Genomic DNA, 17476 nt, shown 5'->3' with positions numbered 1-17476 from the left:
ACTGTTCTACTGCTGTGACAAAACACCATGACCAAAAGCAACTTGGGGAGGAAAGGGTTTGTTTGGCTTATGCTTCCACATCACACTTCATCAGTAATGGACATCAAACAGGGCAGGACCTGGATGCAGGAGCTGGAGTAGAGGCCATGGAGGATGCTGCTTGGCTTGCTCCCATGGTTTGCTCAGCCTGCTTTCTGAGAGAACCCAGAACAACCAGGCCAGGGATGGCACCACCCACAATGGGCTGGGCCCTTCCCCATCAATCACTAATTAAGAAAATGCCTTAAAAGCTTGCCTGTTTATATCCCAGTCTTCTGGAGGCATTTTCTCAACTGAAGGTCCCTTCTCTCAAATGGCGATAGCTTGTGTCAAGCCAGCCTAGACTACAGTTAGTTCCAGGCTATCCTAAGCGAATGAGACTGTTTTAAAAAATCAATCAATGAAACAAATAAAAACAGCCCTTAAGCTACAGGTAAGGTCTGTGTCTGCTGCTGTCACGGTGGGACCGAAAGTCAAGTTCTCTGAGACCCTGTTGTTAACATGCCTATGAAATTAGGATAACAAGAGCTAATTGTCTGATGGTCTTAATTCAGGTGCGGCACACTTAGGCCAGATCACAGGAGTAAGATCTCCGTGCAGGGCACCTCTACTCTCAATACTGGTATTTAATTATTTTTATTGCCCATTGTCTTAATAGGCTTCATCAGGGTGGTAACTGTCACCACGCCCCACATGTGCATGGAACACAGGCAGAGATAAAAGTGTACTAACAACAGAGTTGCTGGGGCACCCCCATAATCCCAGCATTGGGAAGGTTAGAGGCAGGAGGAAGGCAGAACCTTCCAGGCCTGCCAGGGCCACAGAGACCTTGTCTCAAAACCAAACTCAAATAACAACAGAAATCACACACACACACACACACACACACACACACACACACACACACACATCTTCATGACTCACAGCCTGACTGTCAGTTAAGGGTCAGAAGAGCAATCCAGAGGAGATTCTAATAGAGTCGCTGCTCCATTAAACCCTTGAGAAATAACCATGGACTGTCCCTTGGGGGCAGTGGCCCAGGATCATGAATGGAGGGGACCATGAGAGTGGACATCCATCAGAGAGCCCAGGCAGCAGGGCTAGCTCTCCTTAAGGAAGACGTGGGGGAAAGAAGCCTACATGTATTGATATTCCTACACGTCACTCATACATGTATTAATAATTCCTTATGTAATAATATTTTCCAACGCCTGTTGTGTGCCCAGTAGTTAAGAAAAACATCACAAAAATATCTGTTCTTCTAATGCTGACACTGCAAGGAGACCAAGCCTAGATGAACTAGTTTGGCGCTAGAGATGGCTCAGTGGGTAAAGGTGCTTGCGGCCAAGCCTGATGCTCCGAGTTCGGCCCCTCAGACCCATGTGATGGAAGAGTAGAACCAACTTGTGCAACGTTGTTTCACACGCATGTACATCACACACACACACACACACACACACCCTGGAGACAGAGCTCAGTGGTGGGTTACTTGTCTAGCATGTGGGTGCGATTCAACTCAATCTTCAGGTCCATGAATGGGGAATGGGGAATAAGGAATAAAGAAATTGGTATAATATTTAAAATAATTGAACTGATTCGGTGAGCCACAGGAAATAAAGCCGAGCAGAGGCTGGGGAGGCTCGGGTTTGAGTGAGGCCGGCGGGAAGAGAGGGAACTGTGGACCGGGAACTGTGGACCACACCTGTAGTTCCAGCCAGTAGGGAGGCTGAGGCAGGGGATCACTTGAGCCCAGGGATTGGTGCAGCAGAGGAAGACCCTGTAGGTTAATTAGTGTGGCTGGGCTGCCTCTAGGGAGTCAGGTTTGTGAGTGGGCTCGAAGTCTGTGGCTGGGGGCAGGGCAGCTTATCCAGGCCAACGCAATACTAAAGGTGCTTGCTCGGTGCCTGGCACTCAGGGCTGGCACGGAAGACACCAGCTGCTATTTTGAGGTATTACTCAGCGAGGGCCAGGGATCGGAGAGGCAGTACACAGAATGACTAAGTCAGCTGGAGGGTGAACTGTTTCCTGGGTGAAGTGGCCCGGGCAGGAATGAGTGGGAGTCTGCTGGGGAGGGGGTGGGAGCATTCCAGGGACAGAGAGCTAGGGAGGGGGGCAGGGAGCTGAACGAGCCAGCCCGGGGCCTGGGCAGGGGCCCGAGGAGATCTCTGTTGGAAAGTAGGTGGGAAGCAGATGGGGGAAGCCTCAGAGGCTCCTAAGATGCTTAAATCTGGAGGTTGGAAGAATCGGATTTGTGTTTCCTTTCCGTGTGATCTACCGAGGGAGGCAGGGACTGGGGCGGGGGCGGGCCGGGAGTTAATGAGTCTGGCAGGCTGCGTGTGATTAAATGTCCAGATGAGTGGGGTGGCCGTGGGGGAAGGGCATTTCTTCAGCTATTAGCTTGTGTGAGAGGTAGGTGTATGAGTGTAAGTGCATAGATGTGTGTGTGTGTGTGTGTGTGTGTGAGAGAGAGAGAGAGAGAGAGAGAGAGAGAGAGAGAGAGAGAGAGAGAGAGAGAGAGAGAGAGAGAGAGAGAGAGAGACTACTTAGATGGAACATGTAGGGAAATTTCTGCCAAGGAGACTTTTGTTTCCGTTTGTTTGTCCAGACGGTTTCTCCGTGTAGCTCTGGCTGTCCAGGAACTTGCTCTGTAGACCAGGCTGGCTTCAAATTCACAAAGATCCTCCTGCCTCTGCCTCTGGCATTAAAGGTGTATGCCACCACTGAGAGGCTCAAAGGTGACTTCTTTATGGCCATAACCTTGCTGAGGTCAGGAGGGATCTGTGACAAAAGCCAAGGACCAAGGCAAGAAAACTCATCGCACATGATGAGTAAAGAGGCAGCCACACTCAGGGCCTTGGAGGGGGACTGATCGTGTGTGTGTGTGTGTGTGTGTGTGTGTGTGTGTGTGTGTGCGCGCGCGCACGTGCGCGCGCACTCGCACCCCTGGCTGGAGCTTGGAGTGAAGGAGAATGCCTTACTACGTGTGTGGCTCATTTCACAGGCTAAAATGGATTTATTCTGAGGCCCTCTTGGTGTAATTGGAAATCATTCTGAGGAGCGGGGGACATGGCTAATCGTGGAGCACTAGTCTAGCATGCACCAGACACTGGGCTCCATCCCCAGCATGACAGAAACTATCTGGTTCTCAAACTCTCATCTCAGCACTTGGAAGCAGATGCAGGAGGATTGCCATCTCTTGGTCATCCTTGACAATGTCACAAGTTCAAGGTCAGTTTATGATGCATGAGATCCTGTCTCAAAAAAATATATATTTTAATATTATATTATTATACTATATTATATATCTATAACATTTTATATGTTATATCTTATATAACATAAAACATGTTTTATATAAAAATATATTTAACATGTAAATATATATTTTATATTATATACTTACTATGTTTTATATTTTATATTATATTTTATATTTTAACATAATATGTTATAAATTATAATAAATATATAATATAATATATTATAAATATATTTTATAAAATTATAAATTATATGCGTATTGTATATTATTATATTATATATTTATAATATATATTTGCATTATATATTATATATTTAACATAAATATATACATATGTAAATATATATTAAAAGCATATATACACACATATGTATATGCCAGGTGTGGTGATATAAACCTTTAATCCCAGCACTTGGGAAGCAGAAGCAGGAGTTCTCTGTGAGTTCAAGGTCAGCCTGGTCTACACAGTGAAACCCCATCTCAAAAATACAAACAAAACAACTTTTAAAAAAAGATTCACTTTCTTTATATGTATGATAATTGTGCCTGCATGTGCAACACATGTGTGCCTGGGGCCTGTGGAAATCAGAAGAGGGTCCGGTCACAGGCAGTAGTGAGACACTCTGTAGGTCATCCAAAGGTCATCCAAAAGGTCAACAAGTGCCTTCAACTGCTGAGCAATCTCTCCAGCACTCCACCTTTAAACAAGTAAAAACAAAGTTTGTATACATGTGTCTGCGTGTGTGTGCCCAAACACCGAGGAGGTCAGGAGAGGCACTGGATTTGCTGGAGCCCAGGTGGTTGTAGCAGTCTGCTTGGGGGCTTGAGTCTGAACTCAGGCCCTCTGGAAGGGCAGTAGGAACTTTAGCCCCTAGCCATCTCTCCAGCTAACAAGAGTATCTTACCAGTTGATAGCCTGGGAAGACATGCAGTGAAGAGAAAGAGCTTTCCTGGCTCCTGAGTCTTCCACTAGTCAGATAACAGCAGCCACTCGCTCTCAAAGGCTAGAAGCCAGAAGTGTGAGAGCAAGGTGTGATCAGGCTTGGCCTCTTCAAGACGCTCTGGGGACAGGCTGTTCCAGGCTCGGCTCCCAACCTCCCATAGCTGCCAGTCACCATGGGATTCCTGGGCTTCCAGAGGAATCACCGCAGTCTCTCCCCCACCATCCTTGGCCTTTTCCAGGTCGGTTTGCGTTTGTGTGTCTGCAGTCTGTGTTGATAAGGGGTACCCATGATTGGATTTAGGACCCAAAGAAGCTTATCTTAAAGTGATAAGTGTCTAAAAGACCCTGGGTTGCTTTACGATCAGCTCTTTGTTCCCGTTCCACCCCCCCACCCCAACCCCCTTCTCTTCCCTTCCTTCCTTCTTCCCTTGCCTCCCTTGCTCAGCCTTCCTCCCTTCCCAGAGCCAGGCAAGAAGCTCTCCCCTGCAGAGCTACATTCCTAGTCCTTTTTGTAGTTTTGTATTTTGGGGACAGGATCCCGCTATGCATGTGTCTTTTTATTTTGAGACAACATCTCACTCTTTGGCTAAGCCTTGAACACACTCCGTGGTCCAATGTGTTTGTTAGTTTTACAACCTGACATAAGTAAAATCATTTGGGAAGAGGGAGGAAGCCCAATTGAGAAAATGCCTCCATAGCCCGGCCTGTGGGCAAGCCTGTTGGGCATTTTCTTCATGAATATGGGCGAGCCCAGCTAGCTGTGGGCAGTGCCACCCCGGGCAGGTGGTCCAGGCTGTTGTAAGAAAGCAGCCGAGCCAGAAATGATGGGCAGGACACCGAGCTGTGTCCCTCCATGGCCTCCGCTTCAGTTCCTGCTTCCAGATTCCTTCCTGAGCTCCGGCCCTGACTTCCCTCAGGGACACAGTATGATCGGAGGGTTGTACAAAGAAATAAACTCTCCCCCAAGCTTTTTTGGTCATGGTGGAGTTTTGAGTTGGTTTGTTGGTTTGCTTGCTTGTTTGAGACAGGGTCTTACTATGTAGCCCTAGCTGTCCTGAAACTCAGGCTCACTGTGTAGAACAGGCTGGTTTGCTCACAGAGATCTGCCTGCCTCCCAAGTGCATGCCGGAACTTGAGGTGTGCTCCAAGCACCTCCACACTCTGCTTGGTTGTGATGTTTTTATCACAGCAATAGAAACTCTAAGTAAGGGACTGGAGAGATGGCAGTAACTGTTCTTCTAAAGGATCCACATGGTGGCTCACAGCTGTCTGTAACTCTGGTTCTAGCAGATTCTACATCCTCTTCTGGCCTCCATGACCAACATGCACATGTTACAGCTAGGCATGGTTGTACAGTACTTTAATTCCAGCATTAGGGAGGCAGACACAGGTGGATCTATGAAAGTTCAGGCTAGCCTCATCTACAACAGTGAGCTCTAGTACAGCCAGGACCACACTGTAAGACTGTGTCTCAAAATAAATAAATAAACCATGAGCCAGGCAGTGGTGGCGCACACCTTTAATCCCAGCACTTGGGATGCAGAGGCAGGTGGATTTCTGAGTTCGAGGCCAGCCTGGTCTACAGAGCCAGGGCTACACAGAGAAACCCTGTCTCAAATAAATAAATAAATAAATAAATAAATAAATAAATAAATAAACCATAAAAGAAAGAAAGAAAACGCTAATTAAAACCCCAGGCAGGCTTTGAACTTGGGACTTCCTGTTTCTGCCTCTCCTGTAGCTGGTATTACAGTCAGGTCTTAAGACTTCGACATAATCTTTATGAGGGCATGACTTAACCTAGAGGAGGAACATTCTGATGGAATAGAGTCTTCGCCATCAAGACAGCTGCCGGCTTTGTGGGAAGTACTTCCCAGGATTCCCAACAGAAGCCTGGTGTTAACACATGAGACTTCTGCTCCTCAAAGGAGCCAGCCAAGGCTTGGAGAGGCCAGGGCCTCACTATGTAGCCCAAGCTAGCCTCAGACTCACAGGGCTTCTTCCTCAGCTCTTCTGGGCGGGCATTACAGATTTGAGGTGCTGTGAGGGCCCAGCTTCCTTATTTATGTGACGGTTACTAATATACCTGCTCCTCAGGTCTGTCTCATGACCCTGATGCAATGCTCCTAATACGTTTGACACAGTGCCCAGAGTACTAGAAGCTCAAAAAACAAACAAACAAACAAACAAAAACAAAACAAAAACCAAAAAAAAACCCCCAAACAACAACAACAACAACCCTGCCTCTGACTGGGACGGGGCTCTACAGGAGACTGGTTATCGAGCACATGAGAGACCTTGCCTTTGGACCTTAGCACTGAAAAATATTGTCACTATAGTTCATTCTATGCAACTTAAGAGACAGCGAGATGGCTCAGTGGGGAAAGGCTTTTGTCACCAAACCTGGTGACCCAAGTTTGATCCCAGACCTACATGATGGAATGAGAACACTGTTTCCCAAAAGTTTTCCTCTGATCTGGACATCTGGCATCTCTTTTGGTTCCTCCCTTAGGGTGTGGCTGCTTACAGGGTTTTCCCTTCTTGATTTCCTTTCTTTGTCCCGAGACTCCAAGAAAACCTCTTAAGTTCCCAGCAAACTACACAAAATCTCTACAGAATTCATATGCAGGTATTATTACCCCCAGCTTGTAAATTTGGAGGTTTGTTGTTTGCTTGTGGCATGTAGCTCAGGCTAGCCTCAAACTTGGTATTTAGCCAAGGCTGACCTTAAATTTTAGATCCTCCTGCCTTCATCTCCCAAGTGTTGCGATTTCAAGTATGTGTACCATGTCCAGAGTCACCGGGAACCCTGTAAATTTGCAAATGTAATCACAGAAAAAGTAAGTCCTTGGCCTGCTCTGAAGGGCAGTCCCTACTGTTCTCCACTGTTCTTCATAGGGCATTTAAATGTCCATGGTTGGCTTAAAACCATTTTATTGGCTCAGCGGTTAAGAGCAATGACAGTTCTTCCAGAGGTCCTGAGTTCAATTCCCAGCAGCCACATGGTGGCTCACAACTATCTGTGATGGGATCTGATGTCCTCTTCTGGTGTGTCTGAAGACAGCAGTAGTGTACTCATATACTTAAAACAAATAAATAAATCATAAAAAAGTAAAATTTATTTGTTTATTTATTTATTTATTTAGAAAGGGTCTTGACATGTAACTCTGGCTGCCCTGGAACTCTATGTAGACCATGCTGGCCTTGAACTCAGAGAGATCCACCTGTCTCTGCCTCCTGAATGTTGTACCATCCTCTGGCCTGAATTGTTTGAGGGTAGAAAGAGTATCAAGTCTTTTCCCCTGCTCTGAAACAACCCTGCAGGTAAATGTAAGGTGAGACTCAGGTTGCAAGCCACATTGCCTTCCAGAACCTTCCAGAACTTTTTAGAACCTTCTAGAGCCTTCTAGAAGCCTGACACCCTCACTCCAGCTTTTGCTTCACAGACTCACACCTGAGGGAGAAGGAGGAGGTCAGCCGTGGAGAAGAGACAGAAGGAAGGAGACAGGACACTTTAGAGAAGTTGTTTTTCGCTCAGTCATTTAAGAAGTGAACATATTAAAAAAAAAAAAAAAAGAAATTCAAGGAATGCCAAGCTTATGTAAAACTACACCAGAAGAGAGAGAAGCTTGGGGACAACAACAAAGTCAGCCAAAGGCAGTTAGTTCCCAGGAGGGAGCCACACAGGAGCCTAGAAGCACACAGGTGCACCCAAGTAGGCGGGGCGGGCCACTACTAGGGTCTGCGGCCTCTCCCACCCACCCCCCAACCCCCAACCCCAGCTTTCTGCAAACAGTTTGTGAGGACAAAGGCTTTATGCATTTGCTTGCTTTTTTGGTTGCTTTTGTTCTGTTTGGGAGAGGGTCTTACGCTGTAGCCCAAGCTATCCCAGAACTTACTATTAGCCCAGGCCAGTCTCAGAGTTACAAAATCCTTCTATGTCAGCCTCCTGGGTGCTGGAATTGCAGGCATGTACCATCACCAACCTTTTGTTTTGTTTTGACTTTAAATCAGATGACCCCTTCGTAATTCCAGACCTGTTTGTGTCTGGAGAGCTCGACAGGTATGCCTGGCAGTTCTTGACTGAGGCGTTTTCTCCTCAAGTTCAGACAAACATTTCTGGTGGAAGGTGTGTCCTGCCCAGCCCAAGGGCTTCAAGGCAGAACTGAAGACGGCCCGAGGGCTGAATTCTGTTCCAGCTCCATTTCCCCCCAGAGCCAGCATCTGGCAATCTGATGAGTGCGTTCGAAAGCATCTACTAACAGCTTAACTTAACAGCAGGGCTTAAACCAGGACACCCTGCGCGAAGCCCAGGTTCCCTGCTAGAGCCTTAGGAAGGTAAGGGGAAAGTTTGCCCCACAAGCGGGCCGCACCTGATGTCTCAACCTTCAGCAGCTACCGATTTGTTGGTGTGCGGCCTACCTCCATCTTTTTTCTCAGCTGATCAGTTCCACGATGTGAAGGAAAATCTTTCCTGATATCACCTTCAAAGTTAAGAGTCTGCTGGGTGTGGTGACCCGAATAGGTTTGTAACCACAGTACTCTGAGAGTTCAGGCAGGAGAATTGCCTTAAGCTTGAGGGCAGCCTGGGCTACTCTAGACTGTCTTAAAGAAACCCACAAATAAGTCAGATTACAGAGACCTCATTTGGGATAGCCTGGTGCCCGAGGACAGAGCTGCCAGACACCATGATGAATGGCAATGGATGTAGCGCCACACCCCAGGTGACGGAGACAGTGCCAGTGGACCCTGTGGGTTCTGTCTTGGCAGGCAGAGAGAACTTTGGAAGCCATGGGGTCTCAGCTTCCTTGTCATCACGGAGCCATGCCTTGGGGTTCCTGAGTCCAAGCTGTTCACAGGATCAGACCCATGGTGGTGAAGGACAGTAGGCTAGTCTCTCATCAAGATGTCTGATGGGTCAAGAACTCTCCCACCGGGCTGGGCTGTGGCTTGCCTAACGTTTGCAAAGCTCTGGGCTCTAATCCTCGCCTCAGATGAACTCTACCTCTAACCCTGTACTATTAATTCAAAAGAGGAGGTCAGGAGTTCGAGGCCATCCCCAGGTACATAGTGAGTTTGAGGTCCCCATGTGGTACATGAAATTGTGTCTCAGTCCAACCAACAAACAACACTCCCCACTTCAGACTCCTTAGATGAGTCTGTATGGTTTTATTCTCCAGGTGAATATGCTTCCCTTGTACCACACAAGGAAGTTCTTCTATAGGGGAGACTGCCCCGCCCCTTCCTTCCAAGGCTTCCATTACTTACATAGCACAGATAGCTTTCTGACTTGCTAGGCACCCGCTCTGCAATGTGTCATCCCGATACTTCCTGTTACCTGCCCTCCTGTTTTCTGGCTGCCTAGCTTTTCAAGGCACAGGCATATCATAATTTACTTAGCTATCAAGGTCACCATGACTCAGTGCTGCAGTGGACGCCCCGTGTGCTTGCCCAGTGCACCACTCATGTGCATGTATCTCTAGGATAGACTCCAGGAGGTCAGAGGTCATGTACAGTTTAGATGTGTCTGTGCTGTGAAGGATGGTGCTGATGGACAGAACCGGTTCTCATGGATCTTAGAGGGGCAGTTTGCGTTGAACTCCCCCTTCCTCCATCTGCCAGTCAAGAGGCTGAGAGGTGGAAACCCTTACCAAGGTCTCAGAGCGAAAAGGCCAAGCTTGGCTTTCTAGCAGCTGAGGCAGGAGGATTGCTGAGAGTGTGAGGCCAGCCTGGGCTACAGTGTTGAGATCCTGTCTAAACAAACCCCCAGATATCTGTATGGCTCTCTGAATCTGGCGAGGCTGGAATGTTGTGTGGCTAGCTTCTGTTTTGCTTTTCTCTACTGGGTATTCAGCCCAGGGCCTCCTGTGCATGTGTACACACTACCAGTACAGCCCCATCTGGCCTGTTTGCTTTTTTCTCTACCAGTTGAGCCGTGCACAGCCTGTTTTCTTTCTTCTCCTAAGGGTTACTTATGTATTTTATATATGTGGGCATTTTGTTTACATGTGTGCACACCAGAAGAGAGCATCAAATCCCATGGTATCCGACTACCGATGGTTGTGAGCCACCATGTGGGTGCTGGGAATTGAACTCAGGCCCTCTGGAAAAGCAGTCAGTGCTCTTAACCACTGAGCCACCTCTCTAGCCCTTTATTCTGGTTTTTTTTTTTTTTTTTTTTTTTTTTTTTTAATTTTATTTTGCTTTTTGAGACAATGTTTCTCTGTGTAGTCCTGGCTGTCCTGGCACTCACTCTGTAGACCAGGCTGGCCTGGAACTCACAGAGATCTCCTTGCCTCTGCCTCCTGAGTGAGGGGATTGAAGTTGTGACTAAAGGCATGCACCATGCTCTTGCGTCTCTTTCCCCGCCTTCCTTCCTCCTTTCGGATCTTTGTTTGTTTGAGACAAGGTCTTGGTCTATAGCCCAGGCTGACTTTGAACTTGAAGTAACCATACAACATCCTGGGTTTCTAGTCATGTGACTCGGCTTTAATTGCCATTGAAAACTTCTTGCAGTGGCTTGTAGGGAAATGGCAGCTCAGTGCTTAAGAACGCTTGCTCCGCCAGGTGGTGGTGGCCCAGGTCTTTAATCCCAGCACTTGGGAGGCAGAGGCAGGCGGATTTCTGAGTTCGAGGCCAGCCTGGTCTACAGAGTGAGTTCCAGGACAGCCAGGACTACACAGAGAAACCCTGTCTGGAAAAACCAAAACAAAAAAACAAAAAAATAAAAAAATAAAAAAAAAACAACCAACCAACCAAACAAACAAACAAAAAGAAAGCTTGCTCCTTCTCCTTAGAACCGGCTTCCAGTTCCCAGCACCCTCATTCATAAACTCTAGTTATTCTTGGGCATAAAAATAAATCTTACAGAGGCTGGAGCGATGGCTCAGTGGTTAAGAGCACTGTCTGCTCTTCCAGAGGTCCTGAGTTCAATTCCCAGCAACCACATGGTGGCTCACAACCATCTGTAATGGGATCCAATGCACTCTTCTTGTGTGTCTGAAGACAGCTACAGTGTATTCATATAAATACAATTATAAATCTTTAAAAATAGATAAATAAATAAATCTTACAAAAGACAAAGTTCTGTGCCAGGCTGAAGATGGCTCTGTAGGCTAAGGTACCTGCTCCCAGTTTGATGATGGCCTCCACACCAGAATCCCTCCAGAACTCTGCTCTTGGTCTCCCATGCTGTGCATTCTTTGAAGAGCACAGTGACTTCTCTGGTCTCAAGGACAGTGACTTTATTTTGTCCCTCCCCCTCTCTCACCTTGCTCCATGAGTGACAGCAGGTTGCAGGCTAGACCTTCCTTCTCCTATTAGAACTGAACACCACAGCCCGGTGTCCTCAGCTCCACCTGCAGCAGATAACCTTGTGCCCTCTCTGACTCTGACTGTCCTCACCCACACCCCACACCCCACACCCCACACCCCCGCTCAGGGGTGTCACCACTCGCTGCTTAGCACTGCCTGGTGGCCTCCAGGCCTGGTCCCAGTCATCTGATTTTGGTTCCGGTCCTGGCTGTTGGACACCTTTACAGATATGATGTCACCCTCCTCCCACACCTTGGGAGACAGGAACAATTACGCTCTATTTTAGGACGAGGAAACCCAGAGCTGCCAGAGTAAGCGACTGACACAAGCCCACTCGGCCGGGAAGGGGCAACACAGGGATCTGGAATCTCGTGGGTCTCGACCGTATTCTAGGCTGGCCACCATGTCCCCTAAGGTCACCCCATGAGCTGAGCACTGTTATGCAGTCCTGTTATCCCAGCACTCAGGAGGTGAGTGCAAGAAGACCAAGGGCTTGAGGATAGCCTTGGCTACATAGCATATTTGAACTAGTCTAGGTTAAACGAGACCCTGTCTTAAAGACCGCCCTATAAAATGGAAGTGGAAGCTGGGAGCAGTGGCCCACACCTTTAATCGCAGCACTCAGGAAACAGAGACAGGAGGATCTCTGTTAGCTTGAGGGCAGCCTGGTCTACATAGAGAGTTCCAGGACAGCTAGGGCTACACAGAGAAACACTGTCTCTAAATTAATTAATTAATTAAATACCCAAAACCAAACTAAATCAAAAAACCTTGTATAAAAAGACAGAAATGGGCTGGAGAGACAGACATAATACAGGCAATACACCGGCGCACACACACACACACACACACACACACACACACACACACACACACACACACATCATTGCAGAGTCAGGGGCTGGAGAGTTGGCTCTGATTACGTTCTGTTCTTGCAGAAGACCTGAGTTCAGTTGGCGCCCCTGTGACAGGCAGTTCACAACCACTGGAAGCTTGGGGGGGGGGGAAGGGGGGCAGGGAATACAAGGGTGTCTTCTGGCTTCCTCGAGTATTCACATGTGCAACAGGCAACAAACCTATAGATAAAAACAAATCTTGAAAATAAGATAAATCTTTAAAGTATTCCAAAGAAAGACATCCATCCAAAGATTACAAAATTTTAGGACCTGATGTGCAAAGAGCCACCTGTTCCTTATTTCCTTCCGACCTTATCTTTTGAAACAGGATCTTACGTTGATGCCTAAACTGGCCTTGAACTCACAGCAGTCCTGCTTCAGGTAATCTCAGCAAACAACCATGCCACCTTCCCACAGATCCAAGCAGCCAGCCTGCCCTTGTTGGTGTTCTGGGAGCTGCCTGTGCCCTCCAGCTATCTTGCAGCCCTATCTGCCCGCATTGTGACTCAGGATTCCTCTGTCCTCACCACCCGTCTCCCACCCTGGACTCGGCCACCATCACCTCCTGCCAGGATGGTTGCCCTTTCTCGGATCTCCTTCCTTCTACCTTCGCTCCTCTGTGGTCCAGTACGAGAAGGCAGGATTCTGGGAAAATCCAGTCAGATGACACCCATCCTCTATCAGGGCTGCATCTCCCTGAGTCTGTGTCCGACAGCCTCTGCCTGACAAGCCTTGATCTTCCCTTCTTAGCTCACCTCATCCTCTGTCTCTCCAGCTGGCTGCTGCTGTTGAGAATTCTCAGGCTCTGGACAGGATCCCCTCTGTCATGACTACCAGCTCTGTCTGCTTATCGTCCCTCACCCCAGCCTACCGCCAGGAGCGCCAGGAGCTTATGCTCTGAGAAGGACTTCAGAAGTTTCTACTTCATTTCCACACACGGGAGGTGGAGGCTTGAATTCCAAGCTAGCCTGACCTACATGAGATCCTGTCTCAAAACACCAAGGGAAAAAAAATCATTTCAGCATCCAGATCTATTCTGGCACATAGTCCCTGCTAATGAGGGAGGGTCTGAGGGCTGTCAATCAAAGTCTGTGTTAGCATCCGTCAGCATGCATCTGAGGGATGGAGTGGAATGTCATCCCTTCTCTCCCAGTGACGAGGCCGCTGTGACACCATAACTCCAGGGATTGGTTACTCACGTGTTTTGTGTTGCTGTTGGTGCTCACACCCATGTTCCTGTGGGGTAAACACGCAGCCCATGTAATTAAGCACAGTTGCAACACCTGGCTGTGGCAAACTGTGAGGCTCCTCTTTGTGTGGCTTCTGTACTGTACCTGTCATTTTCTTAGAGTGTTCTCCTACTTGTAAAGTCAAGTGTGCTGTCAAGGCGCCGGCTGGCGGCAGCTCGTCCACCTGCGTGGGCCATTTTTCCTTGGGCTTGATTTAATCTCCCGTTGTTTTGTTCAAAGTAGCCCTGGAGAGACTGACCTGTCAACACACACCAGGCCTGGCTCCCTCTCTAGGATTTTTGCTTTTAAAAAAGAAAATATTTTGCCGGGCAGGGGTGGCGCACACCTTTAATCCGAGCACTTGGGAGGCAGAGGCAGGCAGATTTCTGAGTTCGAGGCCAGCCTGGTCCACAGAGTGAGTTCCAGGAGAGTCAGGGCTGTACAGAGAAACCCTGTCTCAAAAACAAACAAACAACAACAACAAGAAGAAAATATTTTATCTACTGATTTATTACAGACAGAGTCCACTATATATCCCTGGCTGGCCTGGAACTCACTATGTAGACCAGGTTGGCTTGGAACTCACTGAGCTCTGACTGCCTCTGCCCTTTGAGTGCTGGAATTGAAAGGGAGTGCATGGGACTTTTGAGGCAGGGTTCTGTGCAGTCCAAGTTGGCCTTGAATTCTTGGGGCAGCTATGCTGGCATCTCAGGTGCATGCCACAGTCTTAACTGTGGAGCCATTTTGTTAGTCTGTTTGTCTGGTTTTTGAGGCAGCCCTTTTCCAGATGCCTTTGAGAAGGTTGGAAACCTCTCTGTAGGGTAGGTAGACTAGCCTCTAACTTGAAGTGATCTTCCTGCCCCAGCCTGCAAGTGCTGGAACAGAAACTTCAAATCACATGCATAGTAACACCTAAGTAATGATAACAGTTCGGCCATCAGCTTACAGGTTCCAGCAGGGACTGGTGCAGGTCCGGGGAGGTGGACCATTGTGTGCAGGCAGCACGGTGGTGGGGGCAGTGTTTATAAAGGGCACCTGAGGATGTTCTAGTTTTTAAGTAAGTATGGAACAAAGATGAACTTCCCTAAGTCTTGGGAAATGCAGATTTCAGGTTCTAGCACTCCCAAGAAATGCAGAGTTAAATGCAAAGCACACTGAGGCTTCTCTGTGCTTGGCATGTGCTTGGCATGTGCTTGGCATGTTCCTGTCAGTGTATAGGGGAGGTGCAGACACAAGTGTGTGGAGGGCAGAGGCTGATGTCTGTGTCTTCTTGAATCTCCCTGAATCTTAGTTTTGTGTTTTATTTTATTTGAGGCAGAGTCTCACTGTGTAGCCTTGGCTGTCATGGAATTTTCCATGTAGACCAGGCTGGCCTTGAACTCTCAGGAATCCACCTGCCTCTGCCTTTTGTGTGTTGTGGTTAATGGAGCACGACATCACACCTGGCTAAATTTTTTTTTTATCTATTTGTTCCTTTCTTCTTTCTTCCTTTGTTTCTTTCTTTCTTTCCTTAGTGTGTGTTTGTTTGTTTAATGTGTATAGGCATTTTGCCCATTCATGTATGTCTGTATACCACATACATGGCTGCTGCCCTTAGACTCAAGGAGAGAGCATCAGATCCCTTGGAACTGCATGTCTGTAGCCTGCCATGTGGGTGCTGGGAATTGAACTCTAGTCCTCTGCAAAAACAAATTGTGCTCTTAAACTACTGAGCCATTGCTCCTGCCCTGCTTTTTATTTTTGTTTATGTGTATGTGCCTATGTGAGTTTATGTCATGTGGGTGCGATGCCCTCGGGGGCCAGAAGAGGGCGTCAGATCTCTTGGAGAGGGCGTTACAGGAACTGAACTTGGATTTTAGAAGAACAAGAATCACTCTTAATTGGTCAGATCTGTCTGTCTGTCTGTCAATATGTATATGTTTTGCTTGTATATATGTCTGTTCACCATGTGTAGGCAGTGTTCCCTGAGGCCAGTAGGGGAGCCAGATTCCCAGGCACTGGAGTTACACTTGGGAGCCCCCTGTCTGTGTGGGAATGTAACCTAGGTCCTCTGGAAGAGCAGCCAGTGTGCTCTCTCAACCACTCAGCCATCTCTCTAGCTCCCATCTTTCTCTCTTTCTTTTAAAAACGAGTTTTTTTTTTTTTTTTTTTTTAATGTGTTTACCTGAATGTACATGTTCACTGTGTGGTGTCTTCAAATGGTGCCTTCGGAGGTCAGAAAGGGGCATTGGATCTCCTGCAATTGGAATTACTGGACGTTACAAACTTCCCTGTCAGTGCTGGGACCTGAACCCAGAGCTTCTTCGAGAACAGTGAGTACTGCTGAGCCATCTCTCCCACCCCCACCCCCACCCCCACCCCCACCCCCACCCCCACCCCCACCCCCACCTGGCTTTTTTATGGGGGTTTCTGGGGACCTAAACTCAGGCCTTTGCAAGTGCGTGGCAAGCATTCTATCCACTGAGCCACCCTCTCTCTGTGGCTCTTGCTCCAGTTTAACCCAGGGTGAGATCCCAGGTGGGTGGATGGGTGGGTGGGGCAGCCCTTTCCCCTTGTCATGTTTGAGTCTGGTTGCTGTACCTGCCACTTTAAAGGCTGCGGTGCCCGGGTAACCCTTCCCAACTCCCTGGCCAGGTGCATTCTACACAGCAGCAGGGCAGCGGCCACCTTGGACCCCTTTAGCAATCTCTCAGCTTCTTCTCCTGACGTCCTAGGAGTCTTTGACCCCTCACAGGCCATAAGCAGTCTCGATCGGGGACATTCCCGACATTCTCTTTCCAACCCTTAACACAGTGCCAGCGACTCAAATATTTCTTGAGTGAATGATCATATCACAAATTCTGTTGTTATTATTGCAGTGCTGGGGACAGTGCCCTACTGCCAAGCTCTGCCCTACCTAATAAAAGAGATGTCACTCAACCTCTCTCTGTTGTTTTAGGAACTGTTTGCAAAGGTACTGTGTCACTGAGTCCCCAGTACTTTGGAGAGCTGACTCCTCTGCCCTGAGAACAGTGGTTGATACCAAATAAATGAATGGTAGCCATATCACGGTGGACATTCAGTGTCCTAGTGAGTGAACCCATGGCACATTAGACTTGATCCCTGTGCCGTCCCTCCTCCCCTTCTCTTCCTCCCTCCTCCCTACTTCCCTTTCTTTCTTTCTTTCTTTCTTTCTTTCTTTCTTTCTTTCTTTCTTTCTTTCTAAACAAAGTCTCACTATGTAGCCAACCTCAAATCACAAACTTGAATCCTCCTGCCTCCGCCACTAGTTGAGCTACCATGCCTTGTTTATTTGTTTTTCTTTTTCCTTTGGTTTTTTTTTTTTTGTTTTTGTTTTGTTTTGTTGTTTTGTTTTGCTTTCGAGACAGGGTTTCTCTGTGTAGCCCTGGCTGTCCTATAATTCAATCTGTAGACCAGACTGGCCTTGAACTCAGAGATCTGCCTGTCCCTACTTCCCAAGTGCTGGGATTAAAAGTGTGTACCACCACTGCCTGACTAGTTTATTTTTAATTAATATCTTTCTTTCTTTACTTATTTTTTTATAATTTATTTTCATTTTATGTGCTTTAACGTATTTTGCCTGCATGTATGTTTATGTAGAGGTATTGAAAGCCCTGGAACTAGAGGTACAGACGGTTGTGAGCCACCATGTGGCTGCTGGGAATTGAATTCAGGAAGAGTAGCCAGTGCTCTTAACTGCTGAGCCAACTCTCCAGCCCTGTTTGTTTGTTTGAGACAGGGTTTTGCTATGCAGCTCTATCTGCCCTAGAGCTCACTACTTAGACCAGGCTGG

At 47.7% G+C, this 17476-nt stretch overlaps 1 long non-coding RNA gene across 5 annotated transcripts; it reads left to right on the top strand.

Annotated features, from left to right (window-relative positions):
* Window positions 1-2154: 2154 nt before the first annotated feature.
* On the top strand, window positions 2155-17170 carry LOC117703773 (uncharacterized). Of its 5 annotated transcripts, none has more exons than XR_013109031.1 (4): window positions 2155-2214; window positions 3041-3267; window positions 12783-15995; window positions 16318-17170. It is a non-coding gene; the product is annotated as an uncharacterized LOC117703773 (long non-coding RNA). The 5 variants fall into 5 exon arrangements; XR_013109032.1 differs by lacking the exon at window positions 2155-2214 and adding an exon at window positions 2370-2448; XR_013109034.1 differs by lacking the exon at window positions 2155-2214 and having other exon boundaries at window positions 2457-3267; window positions 12783-12835; window positions 15902-15995.
* Window positions 17171-17476: the final 306 nt, after the last annotated feature.

This window comes from Arvicanthis niloticus, chromosome 2 (genome assembly GCF_011762505.2).
Source record: "Arvicanthis niloticus isolate mArvNil1 chromosome 2, mArvNil1.pat.X, whole genome shotgun sequence".
Taxonomy (NCBI): Eukaryota; Metazoa; Chordata; class Mammalia; order Rodentia; family Muridae; genus Arvicanthis; species Arvicanthis niloticus.
Note: the sequence above shows the minus strand (reverse complement) of the source record. Positions and strands in the feature narration are given on the sequence as shown.